At 52.8% G+C, this 23976-nt stretch overlaps 1 protein-coding gene across 6 annotated transcripts in view; it reads left to right on the top strand.

Moving 5' to 3' along the window:
- The window catches only part of TBL1X (transducin beta like 1 X-linked), a 119568-nt gene that overhangs the window by 46132 nt on the left and 49460 nt on the right, over positions 1-23976 (top strand). For 5 of the 6 annotated variants that reach the window (XM_024569968.4, XM_053917015.2, XM_053917014.2 and 2 more), the window contains one exon: positions 3964-4037. The exons of the other annotated variant lie outside the window; for it this stretch is intronic. The gene's annotated coding sequence lies outside the window, so the exon portion shown is untranslated. The remainder of the gene's footprint in view (positions 1-3963; positions 4038-23976) is intronic. 6 annotated transcript variants of the gene reach the window in all.

The following is a 23976-nucleotide window of genomic DNA, read 5'->3' as shown; positions in this document are numbered from 1 at the left end:
CTAGGTTCTGTCCCCTGGAGCACCCACCCACCTTCTTTCCTCCCACACCTGCGGGAGAAGCTAGGGTGGTTTTATCAGACGGATAGGATGGGAGGTGGTCACTTAGACGTTTGCCGAATGCTTATTCCCGGGAAGGGAGGGAACAGTCTCAACTGTGAAGGAGGCAGAAACTGCACACCAAGTGACTACATCAGTGAATAAAAATTGAATACATCAAAAACACTTAACTCCATGAAGGTTCATTATCATATCCTTTCAGAATATTAGGAATAAACGCAGTGTCTGAGCACTTTCCTGGATTTAAAAAAAAACTCATAAAAAGGATGTAGAATCAGAATAATATCAAATTTCTTTTTTAAAATTTATTTATTTTTAGAGAGGGTGGAAGGAAGGGAAAAAGAGAGGGAGAGAAACATCAATGTGTGGTTGCCTCTTGCACGCCCCCTACTGGGAACCTGGCCCGCAACCCAGGTATATGCCCCAACTGGGAATCGAACTGGTGACCCTTCAGTTCACAGGCCGGCGCTCCATCACTGAGCCACACCAGCCAGGGCAGAATGACATCAAATTTCTTAACAGCAACACTGGAGGCTGGGAAACAACCTGAGCTCAGAAGCCTGGAAATAATTTCCACTCAGAATTTTGAAGCCATTCCTTTACCAGTTGTGAATTAAAATAGAACAGAATTATGTGTACGTATGGGGTGGGGCAGAAGTAGGTTTACTGTGCGAGTCCCCGAAACACAGAGTTCATTCTTGTATTATTATTTACTGATTATTGTAGTTTGTACATGAACAACTGGAAACCTATTTTGGCTACACCCTGTATTAAGGACATCGGTAAAACTCAGCTTTTCACACGTCACCTTTCAGGAAGCTCCTGGAGAATCTGTCCCACCAAAATGAGAGAGTAGCCCAAGAAAGGGGGCGTTCAGGACCCGAAGAACAGAAAGGGACAGAAGGAACACTCAGGACGCTGGCGTGGTTTCCAGCTCATTAGCAGTCTTAAAGCTGACACATACGGAGTGGAGCAGAGACAAGACATTTCAAGGGGAAGCTCTGGTGTGTATGGATTTGGGCAGAAAGACATGGAATGGACAGGTTATCCAAGAGGTTTGATCATGTGAAAAAGTGGAACCAAAAGATTGTGGAGGTTGTTGGAAGAGTTACCAAAGAACACAAAACTACAGAATAAAAACGGAGGCAACTAATAACCCAGGGAAACACAAAAGCCATGTAGGAATGGAGTCGTAATCATACTGTGCTCCTAGCGTCCACGCCACTGCCAGAACAGCGTGTGGAGGGTGTAGATTTCACCCCGAACAGTGACACCGTTGGAAAGTGGGGGAGGGGGCCTGTGATGAGTTTTAAAAACTGAAAGTCTTCGTCCGTATGTGGGAAAATCCAGTCCGCCGTGCCTCCAGTTGATGGGGAACACTGTGAGCAGGTTGCAGGCATGAAAGTCAGGACCGGGAGCACTGCCAATACCAGAAACACCGCTAAGGTTTGAGAGGGGTTGCTTTGGGAAGTAGAATTGGGGGCAGGTGATGCTAAAAAGCTTATCATTAAAAGGAGGAGCCTTTTGCCTCGCCTCTATTTTACTTTCGAAAACCATGTACATATATTACTTTGAAAAGAATGAAATGATTTGGAAGATGAAAGGATGTAGGATATATATCGCCTATAAAATTACACAAATTTTGGTATGGTGAACCTTGGCAATAACTGGTATTTGGGCCAGACAGTTCTTTGCTTGGGGTGGGGGTGGGGGGTCCTGTGTCGTAGGAGGTTTAGCGTTCTTCCCACTGTCCATACAGCTAAACGTGTCCGTAGACATCGCCCAGCGACCCTGGGGCCAAAACCAGTTCCCTTGGAGAACTGCCGATGTGAAGGATTTAAAACATGTCGTCGAGGGTGTCATCTCAGACACAGGTTTGGGCCGGGTGGTCCAGGAGATGCCAGCTGCGTGCCGCAGGCCTGGACGCTGAGCCAGTGGAGGGGTTCAGCATCTCTGCACCCCAGTGCCCGACTCAGCCCCAGGGCTCACTCCACGCAGAGGAGGACTCAGGAGGGAACTGCAGCTTCCCCCCCGTCAACGCTCTGTGTTTCTGAAAACATGCTTGAGGTTTTGCTTGTCGTTTCCATGATGGTTCAGCTTGAGTTCCACTGGGGTGGAAATGTGCATCATTGTCAGAGCAACAGGGGGGAAATAGTGCCCCCTTTGGCTGTATTCCTGTGCCCAGGCCCTGCAGGACAGACAGACATCCACCCCAATCTCTGCCTCCCTGCTTGGGCCGTCCTTTTGCGATTTCTTGGTTCGGCTCTTTGCAAGTGTTTTGCCTTGCATTTTCGAGAGAAGCCAACAGGAAAATGGTTCCTCAGATTTCGTGATGTGCAGGAAACTCATCAATAATTTAATACCCTCATTTCACAGCTGAGGAGTCTGTGTCCAGAGAGAGTTTCTTCCAATTAATTAGGAGCAAAGCGAGGCCCGTTGCGCTGCACTTTCTCTCCTCTGGATGCAATGTTCACGCACACTGAGGCTTTGCACCCCACTGACGTGTTCTGAGCATGGTCCGTGGGGGGTGTGAGCCCTTGTAAGCTGAGGGAGGATGATAGAAAAAGAGGCAGGAGGGTCGTGGCTCTCATCTTCCCATGAGGGGCCCCTTTGGCCCAGTTCCTGCTGGACCCAACTGGACCGCTCTGGGGGTAGAGGCTTGGCCGAGGCGGTGCAGCCTGGAAAAAGGTCTGCCTCGGGTCTCTGTGGCTGTCAGCACTGGGATGGAAACAGTGAAGCCGCCCAATGTGGAGCTCCTGCCTCCTGACCGGCCGGCCCTGCTAGGTGGGCCCCGGCTGCTGCTTGGGTGGAATTCTGCAGGTTGTCCTGTATTGGGGAGTCATCCTCCACCCCTGGGAGTGTGCCTTTTGCAGGGTCATGTTGCCCAGGCAGCCCCTTCATCCCCCAGCTGGACGGGGAAGCCCCACTCTGTCCACCCATCAACCTTCCAGGACTGTGCTACCACCCTTCCTTTTCCTGAGCACCGTGAGACCGTCGCCCAACATTGTTAGAAATCTCAGCGCCCTCTTCCTGTCCCTGTGTGTTGCCTCCAGCACCACACAAGGTGGAGCCCCTTTCTCTTGCTCCTCATCTGTCTTTATGCGCCAACAGGAGTGCCGCCTCCTCCTGGAAGCCCCTCTAGATTTCTTCCACACAGGGAACATGTGACGAGGAGACCATGTGGCTCCTTGCTATCCTGTTTATGTGTCCTCCTTGCTCCTTGTGAGTCGTCTTGTGGCAGTTGTTTGCAAATCTCTTTGCAATATTTGAGACAGTATTGTCACTAGATTCTGCCAGGGACACCCCACCATTCTGGATTGCCTCCTCCCTCCCACACACTTTTTGTCTGTCTCGTTGGCCTGCTCCTCCTCTTGGGGTTCGATCCTCCACTCAGCAGGGCCACTGGGCAACGTCTGGGCTCAGTTCTGATGGTCCCAACGGCAGCGTGGGTGGATTGCGACAAGCATCTCGTGGGTGGGGCCCAGGGAGGCCCCCCCACACCCTGAGCAGCCCTGAGCTCCGTTTCCATTTTCCACCACAAGACACGAGGACTGGGCGCTGGTGAGCATTTGCTGAGAGCTGTGCTGAACCTGCCAGTCCCTGTTTGCACCTCGCGTGCTTCAGGCCGGTGGACAAAAATGCGTCTGCTGTGAGAGCCGAGTTTTCTGTTATGGAAATGATGGGATTGGTCCCGCACTCGTGAATGTGGTGTGCAGGACGTCACCGGGCTCTGTAAACAGGCGTGAGCCTAGAGTTCACCAGTGACGTCTGCCTCCCGACGGGGTTGGTGTATCAGCTCCTGAGGCACGAACTCGGGTGTCTTCCGGCCTAGGGAACTGTCGGGGACGGACCTGCGTGTGTTTGCGCTGATGGGCGTGCCTCATTCTGGGTGTTTTCCATTCACAGGTAACGGAAGACGGAAAAGCGGCGTAAACACGCCCCCTGGAAGGAAGAAGGGATCGGCCCACCTTTGGCTCTGAGTAAGTGAAGTTGTGGAAGGGATTCTGTACAGCCTCCTGCGTGTTTTGACGACCCCTTTCCCTTTTCCGTGTCTAGATGTGAAATAATGCCACAAGGGGGTGTGCCCTGGAATTGGTGACGTGTCAAGGTTTCTTCTACTGGGTGCTTTTGCCGGCTTCAGCAGGCCGTCACAAACTCTTCGTTTAGCTTCTGGAAGTCGGAGAGAATGCAGGTGACGCCGACAATGTGTACGCTTCCTAGAAAAGGGCTGTTTCTCGTTTCTTTCCAGTCTGTACTCGAGGTTCCGGCTTGTCCTCAGGAGGCTGATTCGTAAGAAGCATCAAAGACCCCTTTTGTCTTGGGAGCCCCTCCCAGAACATGTGCGGGGCAAATGACAGGCTGCGGTGTGATACGTGGGGGCCCGCCCGAATGTTGCGTGGAAACCATGTGTGGCACCCTCCTGTGGCTGCGTGGCCTGGGAGGCGGTGCCCTCCGGCAGGGCCCTGCATGGGGCGTTGTCTTAGGGACGGTCCCGGGATGGAGCTCCTGGGTGTGGAGCCGCCGTGGCCGAGGCTCTAGTTCACAGTATGGACCATGAGGCCGATTCTCTGTGAGCCTTCTGAGAACACTGTGTGTGAAGGATCTTCCGTGGGACTGTTCTGAGACTCTGTTGCGTCCCGAGATGAGCGAGGCAGGTGTTTGCTGTGGGGGTGAGGCATCACGGCTGCGTGAAGAGGGGGTGGCGCGGACGGGTGCCCCATGTCTGGACGGGTGTCCCGTGGGTGGCACGGACTCTCTCTGCTGTGGGGATTCTGAGGACGGGCATGGCGGTATGTGCCGGGGCAGCCGAGGAAGGCGGAGCCTCCTCGTGGAAGGGAGACTTGAGTGGGGGTTGCTGGTGTGGCATTTCAACACGAATTGAACTGTGTTCCTGATGGCAGGCTCTGGCTGAAGGTGAAGAACCAGCAGTCAGAAAGCATTATTTTTTTTCTTTAGGGAAAAGTTGATAAACCAGGTTAGTGGCGTAGAGGGGAGTCACAGGGAAACAGAAATGACGTAAAGAAGAGGCAGGGGCTTCCTTTGCCCCGGACCCTGCCTACACCTGCGCAGAGGAGACTTCCTTCTGACTCTCAGCACAAGAGCTGCCACCTGTGTCCGCCTGGGCGCACCTGGCAGGTACCAGAGGTGACTGTCATACCCAGCCCCCACCAGGGAAGAAACAAGAGCAGCTTGTGACAAAATATATAACACGGTGTGTGACATGTTCCCATGTTTTGATAGCATGTACTGACATGTAACCCACATAGGAACAGTTCACCTGTTGGAAGTATACGTGTGTGTGTGCATGTATGTGTGTGTGTGTTTGCTGAGTTGTGCAACTGTCACCACAGTCGATTCTAAAACACTTCATTACTCCCCTAAAAGTATCTTGTAGCCATGGCAGTCCCTGCCCATCCGGGCTCTCAGCGCCCGGCAGCTAGCCGTCTGCGGATTTGCCCATTCTGCGTGTTCCCAATGCATGGAATCGTGTTCTTCGGGACTGACTCCTTCTTCTCGGTGTCACAGTTTCGGGGTGCATGCACGTGGTTGCCCGCGGCACACTCCTCCTTTCCTTTGTAGTGCCAGGTCCTGCTCGTTGTGTGAATAGGCCGCGTTGTGTTTATCTGTCCATCTATGGGACGCTGCTCTGTTGGAAGCTTCTATTTTGAGATAAAGTGAGACCCACAACAAGTGGCCAAAGCAGACAGGGAGCCCCAGAGTACCCTGCCCGCCTTCTTCCGCCAGCGATAACATCTCATGTGAACAGACTGCGTTTTCAAAAGGAGGAAGTTGACCTTGGCTGGGGTGGCTCCTTGGATTGAGTGCTAGCTGGCAAAGCAAATGGTCAGCAGTTCGATTCCCGGTCAGGGTCACCCTTTCCTGCCAACCGCTGGGCTCTCCATGTCTCTTAATTTCCTCCTTTCAGGAATGTTCCATGAGTGGACTCCTGCAGCATGCGGCCTTTGGCGAGCGCCTTTCTTCAGTTAACCTAAAGCCCTTGCGGTCCAACCAAGCTGCGTAGAGCACACCAGCTCATGCCCTTTCGATGCTGAGCAGTCGCGGAGTTTATCCACTCCCCGTTTGCAGGGCCTTGGGGATCTCTGCATCCGGGTCATGGTGCCATTTGCGTCCCCATCACTTCCTCACACAGCCTGCGTGCAGAGGCTGGCACTGTTTTTGCCTCCATCGTCCAGCCCAGGAGACTATGGCGCTGAGAGACGGAGAGCCCCCCTGGAGGTCACCTGGGAGAGCCCACACCAGTGTGCCGTCCATCCCTGGGTGCTGTCCATGGAAGAGACTGAGAACCCCAGAGACACTGAATGGGGTGTGTGTACCGTTTACTCTGAGCACTTGCCTTCTGTCTTGTTCGTCTCTGCTCGCTGTTGTTTTGGGGGGCTAAGGAGCTGGCACCGGTGGCTGGTTCTCACTGCTTGTCTTAGTTTTAATTTTTAAATTAGCACTTTGTTTTATTTTAGTAATATCCCTTATCCTGAGCAGGCACCGTTAATTAAAACAGCACACTTGTTCGAACCGTCGGGTGAACACGTGGAAATTCTCTGCTGAGATTTTTCCAACCTTCACCTATTGCTTTTTATTCGTCAAGCCCCAGGAGGGCACAGCGGATTCAGGTAGTTGTCATCAAAAGGTGCCGTGACCCTGAGGGAGCTCGTGCCTGGCACCTGGGGCATTTCCTATTAGAATCAGTCAGAACTGCACCTTTTGATGAGGACCAAGTGGGACAGGTGGATCTCAGGTGGACCATCTGCCAAAGGGCAGGTGTCAGCTGGACCGTCTGCCGTGTTAAAGATGAAACCACTTGTGGGGAGCGGGGCTGCGCCTTAAGGTGGCGCCCCAGAGCGGTTGTTGAGGGGTCCTGGGTGTGGTGGGGTGAGTGGGGTGTTGCTGGTCTGTCTTACCGAAAGCAGTAACGCTTCCTGCGCGCTCTGCGAACCGTAAGCTTGTTGATTGAGAGACGTGAATTCCATGTGGGTAACTCGATGGACCGGACCGGTCGCTCGGAGGCAACGGCTGCTTCTTGTGGTCGCCCGCTGAGGAGCAGCGCTGGAGGAAGTGCTGTTTGTTTGCACAAGTCAGCTCTTTTTCCTTCCCTTCCAGTCTGTGGTTCAGATTTGTTCCCTGCTCTTGGCTTTCCAATGATGTTTGCTCTTAACTTCTTTCTCCAGCGGTACCGGGCGGTTCCTGAAGTACCTCTTCCTTGCTTTTGGACAGTAGTTCTCAGCTGGGACAGCTTCTCCTCCGAGAGACGTGTTTGATTGTCATTTGAGGGGGGGACGAGAGTCTGAGAGCCAGGGGGTGGAGACCGGGGTGCTGCTGGGCACCCCACGGAGCGCAAGCCAGTCTCCGCCACCCTTCCCCAGCACAGAATTCTCTGGCCCCAGACTTCAGGAGTATGGAGGGGGGCTGGTTGGCAGCTGCCCAAACGTCGTGTTTCTAAAAGATTTCCTGCCCTCCCCTTTTTTAGTTGTTTAGAGGCTGTGGGAGAGGAAGCGCAGCAGTAAGGAATGATATATATACTGTGGGTCCCTTCGCAGTGGCCTCAGTACCCAAAATAACTAGAACTTTAGAAAAGAGTAAGGGTATAGATCTGCATTTCACTCCTAAGTTGGCTTTTTTTTTTCTTTTTTGCATCAAGAAATACCACATTTTGCTGTGTATAATGCGCACCCCACATTTTTGGCCCAAACTTTCAGGAAAAAAAAAATCTTTTAATTTCTTAATTAAATTTGTAGTTATTTATATTTAGATACTTGGGGGATTTTTTGTATTATAGAGGAATTTTAGCATTTATTTTTTAACGTATTAAGTTCAAGAAGTTTTACGGGCCAGATAATTACAAAACACGAGAACAGGTACAAGGTGTTTCAGGTACTGCCCATGTATAATGTGCATCCTTATTTTTCCCTCAAAAATTTGGGCAAAAGTGCTCATTATGCACGATAAAATATGGTATATTTTTGACGTGATTAGATGTGTAATGCATAGGCATCAATTTAGTCTAACTCCATTCAATTTACATTAATTAAACTTATATGGAATTAAATGAGTTGTTTTCATGGGATTTAACTTTATCCAATCATCAACTTCATAAATTATTTAGTTTATTGCAAAAATTGTATAATGAGTGAATAATAGTTTATTCACTTAATTTAAATGAATTAATGTATTTGTACTAAATGTCTATTAAAAAGGGAAATAATTTGTGGAAGTTGTGTTTTATGGTCAGTAGTAATTCAGAATTTAATCACTTACCATAATTATGCAATTCCTGAAATTTGCCACCTTGATAAGACCCTTGTATGAATTAGCAGCCAATTCTTAATGGAAGCCACAGCATGAAAATAGTCCCCGAGGAAAAGACTGTACCTGCGATGTCGTGGCTTTAGTTAATACCTGTTGAAGTCGGATTTACAGGGACTCTTTCGTGTGTGTGTGTGTGTGATAAAACTCACGGCACATACAGTCTAGTGTTTTGATCGTTTTGAGGTACACAGTTAAGTGTCCTTGGTACCTTCACACTGTCCAGTCCTCACGGCTTCCAGGCTCCAGAAGTTGCTCACGACACCAACTCCGGGTTCCTATCTCTTGGGCCCTGGCCACTGCCTTCGATGTCCACATCTCGTCCATGCACTCGCCCACGGGCAGTTTCTTGGGAGGTGTACAAAGACGCAGGTGGCTGTTGCACCCGGGTGTGCCTGGCTTGTGGCCACTGCATCCGTGTAGAACGTGGCTCCCGTGGGCGTGGCTGGGCTCACATTGTGTCCACCTCCAATTGCAGTGCTCATCTGTACACACCCTCTCACACTGAGAGGAACTCAGCCCTCTCCGCGGCCTTGGGGACTGCGTCTCACGTGAGCTTAGCGTGCCTCCCAGCTGCTGCTTTGTTCCCTTGAGCTTCCCAAGGGGAGTGCAGTAGGAGAAACAGGGAAAGGAGAGCAGCAGTTTCCAGAACGGCTCCTCGTGCAGCCCCCTTCTCGCGGTGTCTCTCACAGTGAGATCTCTACCCGCCCCTGTCCCCTCCTTCACTTATGGCCACAAACCCCTATAACGGCACCATATCTGTGCTTGAATGTGCTCTCCTCATTCCCCCTCCTGGAACTTGGCTTCTCGGGACCCAGGAAGCAAAGATTCTGGGGTCGGGCAAGTCGTAGTGGCAAGAAGACTTCCTGGCGGATACGCTCGGCTGCGTTGAATCTTCCTGTTGCTGTTTAATGGAAGGATGACTAAAAACTTCATCGTTTCTTCTCAAATTAATTACACGTTGGGTGCTTTTCTTCTAGACCCGCCCGGTGGAGGCTCAGCATTTAGCGGCGCTGAAGGGCAGAGTGCCTACTGACCTTTAAGGTTTTTTACATCCACTTCAAAGACATTTTCCTCTGTGATCGAGCCCACAGTGTTTGCTTTACAAAATATATATTCCTCCCCAACGGCATATTTTAGCTGCAAATGTCATGTTTTCGGCTGAGCTCCTTTCACTGTGTTTCCTTAGGAAGGATATTGTCATTTTGCGCCCTGGGACCATTTGTGTCTGTCAGCGGATGTAGGTGGAATATTAATCTTGTGTGAAATTCAGATCAGCCGTGAGCAGATGGGTTTAAGGCTCTCGAAGACCTCGAGACGCTGCAGCTGCAGTGAGCTGTTGGACTATGATTAAAGAAAGGCCGGTCTTGGCTGGTGTGGCTCAGTGGATTGAACGCCTCTCTCTGAACCAAAGGGTCGCCGGTTCGATTCCCAGTCAGGGCACGTGCCTGGGTTGCAGGCCTGGTCCCTAGTTGGGACTGTTCAAGAGGCAGCCACACACTGATGTTTCTCTCTCCCTCTTTCTCCCTCCCTTCCTTTCTCTAAAAATAAACAAATAAATAATCTTTAAAAACATACAGAAATTCTGGACTGTGGTTTGCATCTGGACTGTGGTTTGCAGGGGTGGACAGATTAGCTACAGAATGCATCGCACTGCCAGGTATATATCTGCCCTGTGTCTTCCTTCTCTGGTGTGGGCTGCGTGCTCGGAGACTGGGGGAAGGGGCCCCTCTGAGAGAAGAAAGAGAGCCCAGATGCCTTTGTAGGCCAGGCATGGGCCTCTCCAGGTCCCCAGCGGCAGAAGCAAGGCCTCAGGTCTGCTTAGTCTGTGGAGGTAAAAGCGAGTCTGCCCCCCCTCCCCCGGGCCCTGTGGCAGCAGGTGGGGGTGCAGGAGAGGCCCAGCAGAGCGGGCAGGGCCTCATAGGTGCAGAATGTGGGGAGGGCACCTGGCCGTGCAGCTGTGTGGAAAGGGCGGCAGAATCCACGCGTTTGGGAACCATGCCTTGGACTTGAGTGGGTGGTGTGAGCTCAGTGCGGAGTGTGCGTGCCTGCAGCTTGGACCCCGAAGGTCCGGTTGGCCGGGGGGGCCGTCCCAGGACTCTGCAGAAGGGACTGCATGTTGGATCACGGGATGGCGTTCTTAACACTGGAGGCTGAACCTGTGCCCACTTCTCAGCCCCCCAGGTGCCCCCAAACCAATGGCCCTGATGCTGAGGAGTACAAGCCATCGGCCTCCTCTAATTTAGTCCCACGCACACATGTGAGGGGGAGCGTGTGATTCAGCCACACTGGGCAGACACAGAAAGAACCCCCAGAGTGCAGGGCTGCCCTGGGGCCCCGTGGGGGTGCCAGGTGGAAAGAGATGCTTCAGGGAAATGGGCGGTGGGTGTCCGGCACTCTGGCACAGACGGGTCACCATGGCTGGACGCAGGGGCAGCTTCTGTAGGCACACCGCTCCCGGACGAACTGAATAATGGAATTGCATCGGCCATTGCTTCTTTTAGGGAGACTGAAACTTCCCAGGATGTGTCTTCGCCCAGACAGCTGGCAAAGCGGGCAATACTGATAATGCTGGGAAAGAGACGCTGCGGCTGCGATGCCTGGTTTCGATCCTGTTGGCAGAAACCGTGGATTTGAGTAGGACAGATGTGGCTGCAACTTAAGTGAGGCAGTTTTGGCCAAGGAGTGAAATTGAAATCATTCCCTGAAATAAGCTTCCTGGCAAACCCAAGGCCTCAGGGGGATTTCAGATCTTACTTCATGTAAAATTCCTTGAAGCAGAGACATTTTGTTTATTGCTTCCGCCCACCCCCCTAAATATTTGTGAATGTGTGAATTACCCTGGAAAATAAAACCACAGGGAAGGGGAGGGAGGTGTCACATAAATCCCTTTTCAGCAGAGAGTCTGGAGTAGCTTGTTGTAGCAAACTCCGTCTCCACGACAACAATGTGACACAATGTGACGCAAGAAGCGGTAACAGATGTGAAATTTGCAACATCGGAGTCCAGCGCTGCTGTGGGGTGTGGGGGAAGCATCGGGCCCCCCAGGTGAACGGTGGGGGTGCAAGCGCACCGCGATTTCCACATCGCCTCTCTCGGGGGAGCTGGCTGGCAGGGTATTTGGATCAGTGCTTACTGATAACACTGGAAATCAGAACCAGAATGAGATTGGCTGCGCCGAAGCCATCTGTGAGGTCAGAAGGGAATTAACGGAAAGCAGGCCCGTGCGTTCCAGCGAGGCCAGGGAGTTCAGAAGTTCTGGAGTTCAGAAGAAGACGGGCTTGGCTGAGAGTGTGACTTCCGAGGACGTGTCCTGGGAATGGGCCTTCTGGTGCAGCTGGGACAAGGGACACAGCCCAGGGGTCAGGCAGGGCTGGCACGGAGCACGGGCCGAGAACCAGCCAGCTCATTCTTTTCGTGAGCATAAAATCAGGCCACTCGGGCACCTGAGCAGCAGCTGTGATTCAGTTTTCCTAATCTACACTCCTTTGAAGAGGAATATGAAATGAAACTTTGCGTGAGACAAAGGCATTTTCTTTGGGATTTTTTGTTTGTTTCTGAGTTTTTGTGAGAGTTTCTTGGAGCCAAACTGACGGAGTGCGCCACGGAGCGAGACGGCAGACGCTGCAGAGAAGAGCAAGCAGTCTTGCAGCATCTTTCACAGTTAGTTGTGCTTCTCCGTGGTTCATGCCCTGGAATGTCTTTACATTGTCTCGTTTGTCGACGCCGTGTTCTTGGTGATGGCCGAGTCCTGTTTCTGCTTTCGACAGAGCCGCCTTGGACTGTTTGATGATGTCTGTTACTCCCAGCAGCTCTGTGCTCCCGCCCGCCTTCCTTCATTTCCGCGTGTCCACTCCGCACCTGCCCACGCTACTGACCACCTGCCCGGTGCTTAGCGTGTCCGTGATATTGCTGTCGCCGTGTGGAAGCGTACAGTCCGGTGGCATTAGGTACATGGACAGTGTTGTCGAAACAACTGTCTACACCGAGGACGTTTTTATCATGGCCCCTACAATGTTGGACCCGATAAACAATAGCTCACCCTTCCACATCCCCTCGCCCAGCCCCTTGGAACCTCTGTGTGACTCTCTGTGTCTGTGAACTTGCCTGTTCTAGGTGCTGAGAATCCAAACGAAACAGATTTAGTCTCAAGGAATCTTCACCAATGCCTTTGACGTAAGAGCTTCAAGCAAAACGGTTTTTGAGACCCCAATACTTGTCGGTCGGGTGCTGACAGAGTCGATGGTTGTTTTACACCTTTTCCTCGCCCACCAGATGTAGGAGAGACAGGTCTCTCCCCAGAATCACTTTGTCGTCTCTTGCTGGCTTATTTTATTTTCCCATCACGAAATGTTTCCATAGTCCAGTGTCCTTCCAGCCTTCCCCCTAATCTGCCCTAATCTGCGCTTCGTCCTCAGTCACAACCCAGGAATCTGCGGTTTCCGCTCTGGCATTTCATTCTCACCCACCACATCAGCTACCAGAATGGATGTGTCATGGTTTCAAAGGTTTCCCAGCAAAGTCACAGTCAAGTCCAAGAAGTCGCCCTGCTTAGCTCAGTCTCTCCCCTTGGAGATGAGTTCCCGCCCACCTTTCTGGGGACACAGCCGGGCTTAGCTTACCGTGTCACGAGTTTATAGGAAGGAGGTTTAGCGTGAGAATCACTTTAGCAGCCTGGAGCATGATGAGGTGGCTTCGGAGTGTCACGAAGGGGACGTGTGCTGGTGGGAAAGCCACCCGCGGACTGTGAGGTGCCCTCCCTTCCCTGCCCTGTGAGGGACACACCCACGGCTGCTTCTGATGGGACACTGGCAACTCCGTGGCTTGCCCAAGGCCACGGCAGCTGGGCAGTGGACCAGCCACCTGGCTGAGGATCAGCTTACATCACCCTAGTGAGCACCCATCCATCCCGTTTGGTGACAGCGTGGTGGCTGGCCGCCCTGCTGACGAGAAGTTCCCATCATTGCCTGTTGGAAACGTAAACACCTTTTTGCCCCAGTGTTAATCTTGTTTAAGGGGGTTTGGCTAATACGTAATTCCCTGCACAGAGGTGCTGATTGCATGGCCCTCCGACAGGCATGTGAGGTGTGCTGCCTTTCACGCTTGCTGGTATTTAAGGGAAGGCAGGCACCGATGGAAGCCAGTATGTAACCGTGATGAGAATCCCTGGCACGGTTTAAGGTTGGAAAGGGCTCGGTGCTCACAGGCTGCAAGTTGAGGTTCTTGTTTTCTTATAAACGGAAGTCCACTCGGTGTGTTCCTCCCAGCAGCCCGAATGGCTTGGTCGCCAGCATGAGTGTAAAAGAGAGCCAGGTTTCCGTGAAATCATGCCGTAAGCGTCGGAGGCGTCCTTCCTGAAGTTCTGGGTCACTGTGTTTTACTTTTCCAATTGTTTACAGCAGGTCATTGTTCTGAACGTAAGGAGAGCTGCAAACTCAGATGCCCAGAAAGCCGGCCCCTGTGGGGTTTGGCCCCTCTAACTGTTGTGACCGTTCGCCACGCACCAGGTGGGTGAACAAAGTTACTTCGTGCATGCAATCGGGAGGAGACCGGCTGCCCGGCCTACATAAGGGAACAGGCGTGCATTGGCCACCATGGGAGAATGTCACAGGCAAATGTTCAGCTTCGTCCGTGAATAATAGACGTGAGTTTTTTTTAAGACCTGAAAATGTTACAGTGAAGAGTGCTGTAATGTAGCTCCTTCTCTCTCATGCTGAGTAGGGAAGATAACCAATGTGTAGTTAGCTGTTACACAAGCCGACCCTCCCACTCTGAGTGGACGTAGATGGGAAAATCGGCGGTTGGCCGAGACTGGCATTTCCCAGTGCGGGCAGTGTCTGGGACATTTTTGGTTGGAATGCTGCTGAATGCCCTCCCATGGAGAGGACGGTCCCACCAGAAAGAATGATGTACACAGTGCCTGCCGGGAGCACATTCCTCCCTCACTGGGACAACCCGAAATAAGTCCAGACATTACCTAACGCTCTGGGAGGTGGGGGCGTACTTGCCCCCATTGGGACCCATTGCTCTAAACCCTGAAGTTCTGACATCTCTCTCTCTGTGGCCTCTGGAGCTCAGGGACATCAAGCGGCCCCTCTGAGCTGGCAGGGTTTGTGGGGCCAGAATTAGAGCTCCGGGTTGTCGTATCTCAAGGTCGTGACCGCCCTCCCAGCACCTGAGTCACCCACGTTGCGTCGTGGTCTCTGTATACACACATGTTGGCGACTCAGCGTATGAAAAGGCCTCAGAGATCTTTGCCAGTCTGAGTCCAAGTACAGACTAAGTAATTTTGCAGGTGGACATAATGCCCTGTAACCCACCAAACCACCATGAGGCTCAGGGGTGCAGCCCAAGCAGACAGAGCCGATGGAATCGGGATCTGCTGTCTCCATGTGGGTCCCCCCAAGCCGTTGGGGGAGCACGTGGAAACCAGCTGGAGGACGCTGCAGCCCGTGATGCGTGGTTTCCTGGAACACAAACTATAGCTGCAGGGCCCGCTCATAAATAGTGGCGTGTGGGCTCTCAGTGTATGGCACTGGTCCCCAAGTACGTAAGGAAAAAGGCATCGCTGAGACTTTTAAGGAGGAGAGCTGAGGCATAGGTGGGTAGAAGATTCGGGGGAAGACAGGTTACCACCACACAGATAGAAAGGGAGGGCGTGTGTCTCCAAAGCCTTGGGCTCTACCGTGGTGCGAATGCTTTATTTCAGAATGTCACCTGATCTCTTGCCGAGGCCTCTCTCATCGCTGCCGCTCACGTTCCCAGTGACGCTATAGAATGCTGCCTTTCATCTCCTTTATGACATTCCGTGAGTGTTTGTCCTCCAGAGACGTAAATGAGGAACAACAGTGAGTGTGCACGGTTGCTCGGCCCTCCCACCCGCGCACACACTCAGCCACCCACTGCCCTCACTCTGCCGGAAAGGCCAGAAGTCACAGACAGAGTGCCTCTTTTAGAAAGAAAAAGTGAGAGAGAGACAAAAAGGAGAAAGGAAAGAAAAGACCAAAGCATGAATATGTCCAGAATCTACGGAGGAGGTTTCGCTTAAGCCGTCCTCAAGTTCAGCGTGTGCTTGCGGAGTTGGGGGCGGGGCCGACCTTGGCATTGCCTGGCTCCCAGGGGAGCCAGCTCTGGACAGGGCCGATGAGGCAGCCTTTGTCCTGTGTCTAAACAGCGTCTGTTCTCATGCACGCGTTGCCAAATCTCACCACAAATACGGCCGTGTAAATTAAGTAGTCTGTGTCCCGCCCTCCGCCTCCCAAAGAAGTTGGAGCCCCAACCGGCAGCACCTCAGCATGGGACCTTACGGGGAGGTGAAGGGTTTGCGCAGGGAGTCAAGTTTGTGGGGTCACCATCGCGACAGGTGTCCTTCCATACACGGGTAGCCCTGGGAAAGGAGTACACTGGGCCCTTCGTGTATTTGCATCTATTTCCTGCGCCCAGCATATGGGGCGCGTGCCCTCCCTCCCTGTATGGAAGAGCGATGTTGCAACAGAGTTCACCTGATTCCTCCTACACAGACCCTGTCTCCAAACAAGGGCCCGCGGGGAGATCCTGAGGGTTAGGAAAACCTCTGGTTTTCTTGTCCTTCTCTCCTCTCCTTGTGTAAGCGTCTGGGCAGAGGACTGCTCGCCGCACAGTGGATTCAGTGACGTGTTTGTGACCCAGAATTGCTTTCTGGGTCTCGGACTCCCCAAAATTCAAAGGAATGATTGCCCATGAACATCTTACACATTTGGGCCCTAGGTAAGAAAATGATTGACGTGCAAAATCTTGATCGGAAAATAAAATGCGGCGTCTTTGGGAATGCCAGGAAATGGGTTTCTTTTGTTAATGCTGCTTATCCCTTCGGATGATGCCAAGCAGTGACACCGAGCTGGTGTGAATGGCCAGGCCTAGATTAGAGACGCCTGTGGGTATGTGGAAGGGGCAGGTGCAGCGGGTCACGGGTGAAGCGAAACATGGCGTGGAGGTGTCGGTAGGCACACAGAGACCTCCATCACAGGACGGAGCCTGGGCAACATTCGAGGTGGAGGGGAAGCACAGACCACGGACGAATAAGTACCCGGGGTTCCCTGTGGGCCGACGTGAGCCAAGTGCTGAACTTATGCCGCCAGGCAGCCTTCCCCTCCAAAGTGCCAGCTAGACTGGAGTGGCCTTTGGGTCCCCGTCCCCAGTGGGGCTCCCTAATAGGAACGGGAGGGCGAAGGCCCCTCACGCTCCCAGGCAAGCAGGCATGGTTGCTGAGCGCTGACCGTCTGCCTCCCGGCCAGCGTCTCGTTGGCTCAGAAGGACTTTGGTCTTGAGGAGGGTGGAGAAATCAGGCGTTTCTCCCCACTACCTTGGGGCCCTGTGCAAGAGGAGAAATGCCGCTTTGGAAATGACATACGGACGTAGCGACAGGGAGGTGCTTGTTTTAAGTAAAGATCGTGAACATTGGGCTTCTGGGGAGTCCCTCAGATGTGCTTTGGGGAGCACGGGGATCTTTGTGAAATGAAGAGGTGCTGCTCTCGGGACTGTGGGTGCTATCTGAGCTCCCGGGAGCCCAGGGCGGAGCAGAGGACCAGTGAGAGCCCCGTGGAGTCGGATGCCTGCTGTCCCTGGGTGTATTAAACTCGTGTCCGGGGTGGGAAGTCGATGCTTGGCACTTCTGTGTCTCTTTCCGTGGATTGATAAAGCTCATTAGGACTTCATTGGCTTTTCTGAGCCTGTGACGGAAACCAAGCAAGGCCTTGCACCCGGGAAAAGTACCAGAGAGCGGGTCGTTCCTGTATGTACGAGAGAGCAAAGCTCACCCGTCTGCCTAGTAATGGGGGTGTGCATTTGTGACCCTGGCTGGCTCATCGGAGGTACTTGTTTGCAAATGCCTAAGCGTGCCTGCAGTGTGCCTAGACCCCCGCAAAGCTGTGCATTCACGGGGTGGTGTTACGGCATTATGTCCGGAGTTGACTCGGTGCAGCCAACACTTTGGCGCTGTCTCCCGTGTGCTGGGCACAGAGGGGTACCGATAAAGGAAACTTGGTCTTTTTATAACCTGAGCACGGCTAGACCCTTCAGCATTGGGGGAGCCGAGAGGAGGCTGTGGTTCTGCCCTAGGGGTGGAGGAGGCCGAAGGACAGGGCTGATACTCCACTGGGGCCTTGAAGGAGACGTGGGATTTGATCCAGAGGAGAAGCCGGAGGGTCTCCTTGGCAGAGGGAACAAGCAGGCCGGGACACGAGGACCTAATGACGCGGGCACAGGGGACCACTGGAGGTTTGCCGAGTGGGGAATAATGGCATAAGTCGTTACCTTTGGTGACGTAAAGGCGGGGCCTCGGGGGCAAGCACTTCAGCGACAGACCGTGGCAGGAGCCCAGGGGGGTTCAGAGCCACCACCAGCCTTCCCCAGCCTATACCTGTCCTGGGAGTGGGGACACCTGGGTCAGATGGCGCTGAGACCCTTGTGGCTGTGTGTGGCACCTCTGGATGTTCAGATGGCCGTGGGGACTTGGAACCACCCCCCCTCCCGGCATTGTTTCCGTAAGCGCTGCTCTGACTAATATGTACCTTGTAGATAAACTGCAAGTCTCTGTAACAATCCTAGGAACTAACTTGAAAAGATAGGGACTTTGACCTTCAAGCAGTTCAGCTCCAAGACATTGGTTGACCTTCTGCTGCGGAGGCGGGATGACGCACAGCAAACCGTCACTTGCCTCATCCGAGGGGACTGTGCTCGTCAGCACGTAGAGAGCTGTGCTAACCTCTGCCTTGGTCTGTCTGTTCTGTCCCCTCTCCTTCCTTGTCAAAAGCCTGTGCTTCCACCGAGACGTGGACGTGGGCTTGGAGACGGGCATCTGCCCTCTTCCAGGGGGCCCTGGCACCTGAAAATAAAAACCCCTTTCTCCTTTCCATCAGCACCTGGCCTGCGGAGCGGTCAGCAGCCGGGCCCGCGTTTGCTGACATTCAGGAACTGGGTGTGAGTGAGGGCTGGTATCCCCTGCGGCCCCCCTCTGCCGTGCGCAGAGGGCCCTTCTCACACCGCCTGCCCACGGCAGGTGGGGCGGTGCGGGGTCTCAGGTGGGCAGGGGGAACCCCCCCGAGCGCCGCGTTGGATCTGTAGCCCCCCGCCGTGGACGGCGTGCCGGCGTTAGGTAGAAATAGTGCACATGTCCCTGGGAAGTCAAACACAGAAGGACCCCGTGAGGTCCTTTTCCTTCTTTTCCTTATGATGGGATGCAAATGGTCTACAGTGTGTGTGGTTCTCATGGACAGGACAACCTGCACTTCCCCCCATCGCTGCCGAAGCTCAGGTCGGGGCCTGGCAGGCTGACTGTTGGTCACGTGTCCGAGCTGTGGGCTTTCAGTTGCTGACGGGGCCAGTGCTCGGGGTGCCGCTGAGGAATTATCAGCACAGCATTAGATCTTCACAAGCCCTTTCCCTCCATCCTGGGAAGTCCTGGCCCGTGGGCTCGCTCAGAAAGCCGAAGCAGTGGCAGCGACTCCTGGATGCTTTGAAGTTGCAGCCAATGTATTTTTAGCTGGTGGTTGATTAATTAGGTAGAAGTGAGGATGTGATTTCTTTCACACCCAGTGCATGCCAAGTATTGGGTAGCGTTGACTAAACTTCCTGATTTTTTTTTTCTCTCATATGCCAACTCAGCGACTGACGTTGTCCAGTTAGACTGAATAAATGATCACAGACTCTGTTTCCCCCTTTTATGAGTGTCAGGAAAGTCTGCAGGATTTTTTCAGCCACATAGTTTCGGACCAGTGGTTCTGGCGGACGCGGACGTGAGTCATAGAATCCGGGAGCTGCGAAAGCCAGCTTAGGTCCTGATTAAATCTTGAAACAATTGCCGTCAGTCTGTGGGGCCTCGGTACATGGAACGCCGCACTGCGTGAATCAGGCAACCACGCGCCCGAGAAATCTCAGCTGCAGGAAGGGTCCTTTGAGTTTCAGACGTGCTAAATGGTGAGGAGCAAGCAGAACATAATTTCCGGCACCAGCGTGGATTTGAGCTCCTTCCTGCCCTTCTCGATAAGCCTACCTTTCTCCTTTCAAGGTTTTATGTATTTTCAGAGAGAGGCAAAGGGGAGGGGGACAGAGGGAGAGAAACATGAACATGTGAGAGAAACATCCGTCCGTTACCTCCCGTACATGCCCTGACCAATTGAATGCCGCCCAACACAAAATTGTACATTGACTTGAAACATTGTGAGATGTTTTTGTGATTGTGTGTGCTGATGTATTGAATGTGGGGCCCAAGACAACTCTTCTTCCCCCACTGTGGCCCAGAGACGCCAGAAGGCTGGACACCCCTCCCATGTAGGGAGGGCTCTCTCCCCCTCCCTCAGCGCCTCTCCTGTGGGTCAGGAATGCTCGCTGGGCCTGTGGCCCGTCGCTCTATGCTCTGCCTCAGGACGCCGCCCATCTTGCCTTCGGGGCCGCCCGACTCCGCTGTGACTTCATCTGGGTGAATTCCACCTGTAGTGACTGTTTCCAGATGAGGTCCCATGTGGGGGGTGGGGGTTAGGGGCATCGGCATAGCTTGTTTAGGGGACGCAGTCCAGCCCCTCAAAGTGGTCATCTTCGGTACCCCCCAGTGCCCCCAGTGCACCCCCAGGGGGCTACCCGCCACGCAGGACTTGTTTGAGTAAAATTTGCATGTACAAGGGGCAGCCTTCCATAAAAGGTCAGTGACCTTGGGGTTCCCGCTCTGTCAGGGGCGGAGGTGGCTTTCAAAGGTAAACGGGAGCAAAGCAGGGTGTCCTGCCACGGAGGTCACCCACCCCTTAGAGACAGACGTGGTGTCCTGGAGGAGCACCTTCCAGAACAACAGGAGGATGCCTGTCCTATTTACGGCCCCCAACAAGATCGGCTTCGGCATTAGACCCGAGGCAGAGCACGCCTGCGTGAGTCGGGGCCTGCGTGAGCCGGGGCCGTGAACTCGTCACAGTGTCCTGCTCGGGGAACCAAACCGAAACTGGACTTTCGCTTAGGAGAAAACAAACTCTAAACCTTGTCCCGTCAGGTGATACAAGTAGTTTGTAGCCACAAAGGGGCTCTCCTCCCCACTCCCACCCCCGCCATACACCTCTTCCCTGGAGGTGGGAAGTAGAGCACACCTCCTCGCATCTTTACGTCAAATATTTGCTAAAATAAATCACTTCAGGATTTACCTCCTAGTGAGTCAACAGCTTTAAGCAGGAACTTTCTTCTGATCTAATTTTAAAAAAGCAACACCACCACCGCGTGTACCATTTGGACATGGAAATGTTTAGCCGAGGGGTGCGCGTTATTTTGCTGAGGGCTTGAGGGGAAAAATACCAGTCAGTCTGGTTTCTAAAGCTGCGTGAATCCCAGGTTGTGCTAAAAGAGACCTCTTTCACGGTGGTGAGATAGATCCGTTTAGTTCGCTGGCTCTTTGTTTGCGAGCTTCAGAAAGGCTACAACTTGATAGAGTGTGTGTGTGTGTGTGTGTGTGTGTGTGTGTGTGTGTGTTTTCAGGCTGCCAAGCCTAATGATTTCTGACTGGTTGAAGATTTGCAGCCAGACAAACTCATTACTGGTGGTTTTGTTACAGTAACAGCTGCTGAGCCAGATGGGGTCGGTTTGTTTTCCTCTGCAGGGAAGGGAGCAACCACCGCCATGCACTGGTTTCTCTCAGTCTCAGCCCAGCCGCCTTGCAGGATGCTGGAGACCCGTGGGTGCTGAGTTCATCAGAAGCACTGGCTGGATTAGGGACTCGTTACAAAGGGCACATATGTTGTTCTAAGTTCGATTAACCATATTTTAGACCTCCTGCGATTTCGTCCACTTTACCAAGGGAAATCCTGTTGCTGCCCCAGAATCGCCCGAGCAGGGCACACCATGAGGTTTTGTCTCTGCGTCTCCTCATTTCCCCTGGGCGGGCCTGGCGTCTCAACTGATCGCTGTGCTTCCCGACCCTGACCGTGTGAGGGAATCCTGGTTATGAGTTCGTCAGTGGTCCCTCACTTGGATTGACGTGTTGACATGATTGGACAGGGCTCGAAGAGTTTGGGGACAGACACCCCAAAGGTGGTCCAGTGTGCTCTGACCACACCACCTATCAGGGCACCGACTGCTGACGTGACTTCCCTGAGGCGAGGTAACATGCATCGCTTGCTGCTTTTAGTTTAAGGTCAAGTGTATCAGTGCCGGTGGATTGACCAAGAGCTCTTTCCTGGAATGTGGGAGCAGACATTCAGCCCTCCTCAGGTGCGGTACCCATGGTGCATCCTCTGCATTTCCCAGTGTTGGTTTCGGAGAAGTGGGGTGCGAATTGGCACAGGAGGGCGAAGCTCCCAAGTGTAAGAATGTAAGCAGGTTTGGGAGCAGTTGACCCCTGGGGTTTCTGCAGCATGCGGGGAATCAGATGAAGTGCATGCAGGAAGCAGAAGGGCCCTGGGTCTGCAGGGAAGGGAGGCGGAGCCAGCCCAGCGGGCAGCTGTCAGCTGGTCTGCAGAACCGTCAGTCTTGGATAATTCAGCGAGAAGGTCAAGTGCAGGCCTTGTGAAGAGATCTCCCCCTCTCCGCATTTTTAGAAGTGGCAAATATCAGCCATACATATTTAATGTTGTGTTTGCATGAGAAAACTTCACAGAGGTGAAGTGGGAGGGTGAGAGGGTGAGAGGGTGGGAGGAGGTGGGAGGAGGTGGGAGGGTGTCTGCCGACCTAGAGGAGGAAGAGATTTCGCAGCAGGGCGCCCTGTGTAAGGCATGCCGCCCTCATGGGCGCGCTCGGAAAACGAGGAAATCGCTAAGTAGCTTTCCTGTTCATCTTATCAATTCTCACCAGGTGAGGAGTGAGCGATTATTCTTTGCTGGCCACGGTTTTCATAACTCCTTCCTGCTCTGACAAAGAATGTGCCACGAGCAATTTCAAAAAGTAAAATTCAGCGTGAAAACAAAGTAACACCTCTAAGGCCAGCCATAGGAGCTGCTCCCCACCACAGTTTTGGTACATTTTGGTGTGTGTGTCTGTGCGTGCATGTGTGTGTAGCGTGTTCAGCTTTGTAACACACATGTCCCAGCCTCATGTCCGTATCCACCAGACTTTACGGCATGTGTCTTTTGTGAGTTTGTCCCGTAACTCGGGTCACACACCAGAGGAGGCTCAGGTTGCTTCCAGTTTGTGGCCGAGGCTGCCCTGGAGCAAATTTGCTAAAAGGTTGTGCCAGTTGTGTGGTATTGCCGCGTGGCGGGGGAGGTACATCCAGACCCCCGCAAACAGCTCCCGTGGCCAACTGGGCTGAGATAACAAGGCCTTTTTTTTTCTTCTTTTTCTTTTCTCCCAATTCTTGGATTACTTACGAGGTGGCATATTTTCTCTTATTTGTCAGTCATTCGCATTTCTCTTTCTGTGAATCAGACATCGTCCGTGCTAAAAGGCCTATCTCAGGTCCTTGTTTGAACGTTACGCTTTGTAGGTTTCACTTAAATGCCTGGTTTTTGTTTGTTTGTTATACATTGTTATTTATTTATTTATAGAGGGGGGGGGAAGGGAGACAGAAAGAGATGGAGAGATACATCAATCTGTTGCCTCTTGCACACCCCCTACTGGAGACCTGGCACGCAACCCCAGGCAGATGCCCTGACTGGGAATCGAACCAGCGACCTTTTGGTTCCCAGGCTGGCACTCAGTACCCTGAGCCACACCAGCCAGGGCTAAGTGCGTGTTGTTTTAAAGATTGTGATGTTGGCATTTCTCTAAACGGGTCATACCTGATGTCCCCTGGTACATGGGTCTGCTGATGTTAGCCAGGCTCAGCCCGGAAAGAGGGAGGCGTGTTACCCAGGTAATTGCTGAGGTTACACTGACACTCACACACGCCGTGAACTCTTCGACCGCCTTTCCTTAAAGGTGCCAAGGGTGTGAGAGTCGTGACCGCCTGTTAACAAGAGTGGGTGTGTTTGAATGCCGTGAGTCTGCGTGGATGTGGCTCGTCTCCTATTTCCTGGGATGCGTGTCAGAAGGTGGTGTTTTTATAGGATGACAGTTGTAGAAAACACGGATTCTTATGTTAGCCAATAAAGGATGTTTTAAAAATAGAACTACAAATTGGCAGGCTTGTTTCTACTTGTCATCAGCCAGAGTTCGGTGTTTCCAATGGATGTGTGTGCATGTGTCCATGGGCGTGTGTGCCTGACATATGTGGGTTTGGTTTGGGTTTTTTTTATCCTTACCCATAGGGCATTTTTTCATTGCTTTCAGAGAGAGGGGGTGGGGACAGACAGAGTCACAGGCATGTATGTGAGAGAGAAATATCAGTCGATTGCCTCCTGTCCGCGCCCTGACCGGGGATCGAACCTGCAACCTTTCGATGCATAGGATGATGCTCCAACCAACGGAGCCACCCACCCAGGGCCTGAGTAACGTGTTATTGTGCCAATGAATTCACTGACTCCTCTTATGTGATAAGCTGTGTGCTGCCTCTGAAGCATCGGGCTGCTGCCTCGCAAGGGGAGAAGTGTTTGTTTTCTCTGTTGCTCTGAAGTCATCGCTCAAACTTCTCATGAGCTGTTCCCACTGTTTCCTTCACTGTTTTGTAACATCACCCGGGAAGCTTTGCGAATATCCATTCCGGTTCTCTTTTTA

The sequence above is a fragment of the Desmodus rotundus genome, chromosome X (genome assembly GCF_022682495.2).
Source record: "Desmodus rotundus isolate HL8 chromosome X, HLdesRot8A.1, whole genome shotgun sequence".
Classification (NCBI taxonomy): Eukaryota; Metazoa; Chordata; class Mammalia; order Chiroptera; family Phyllostomidae; genus Desmodus; species Desmodus rotundus.
This window is presented reverse-complemented; position numbering and strand designations above follow the sequence as displayed.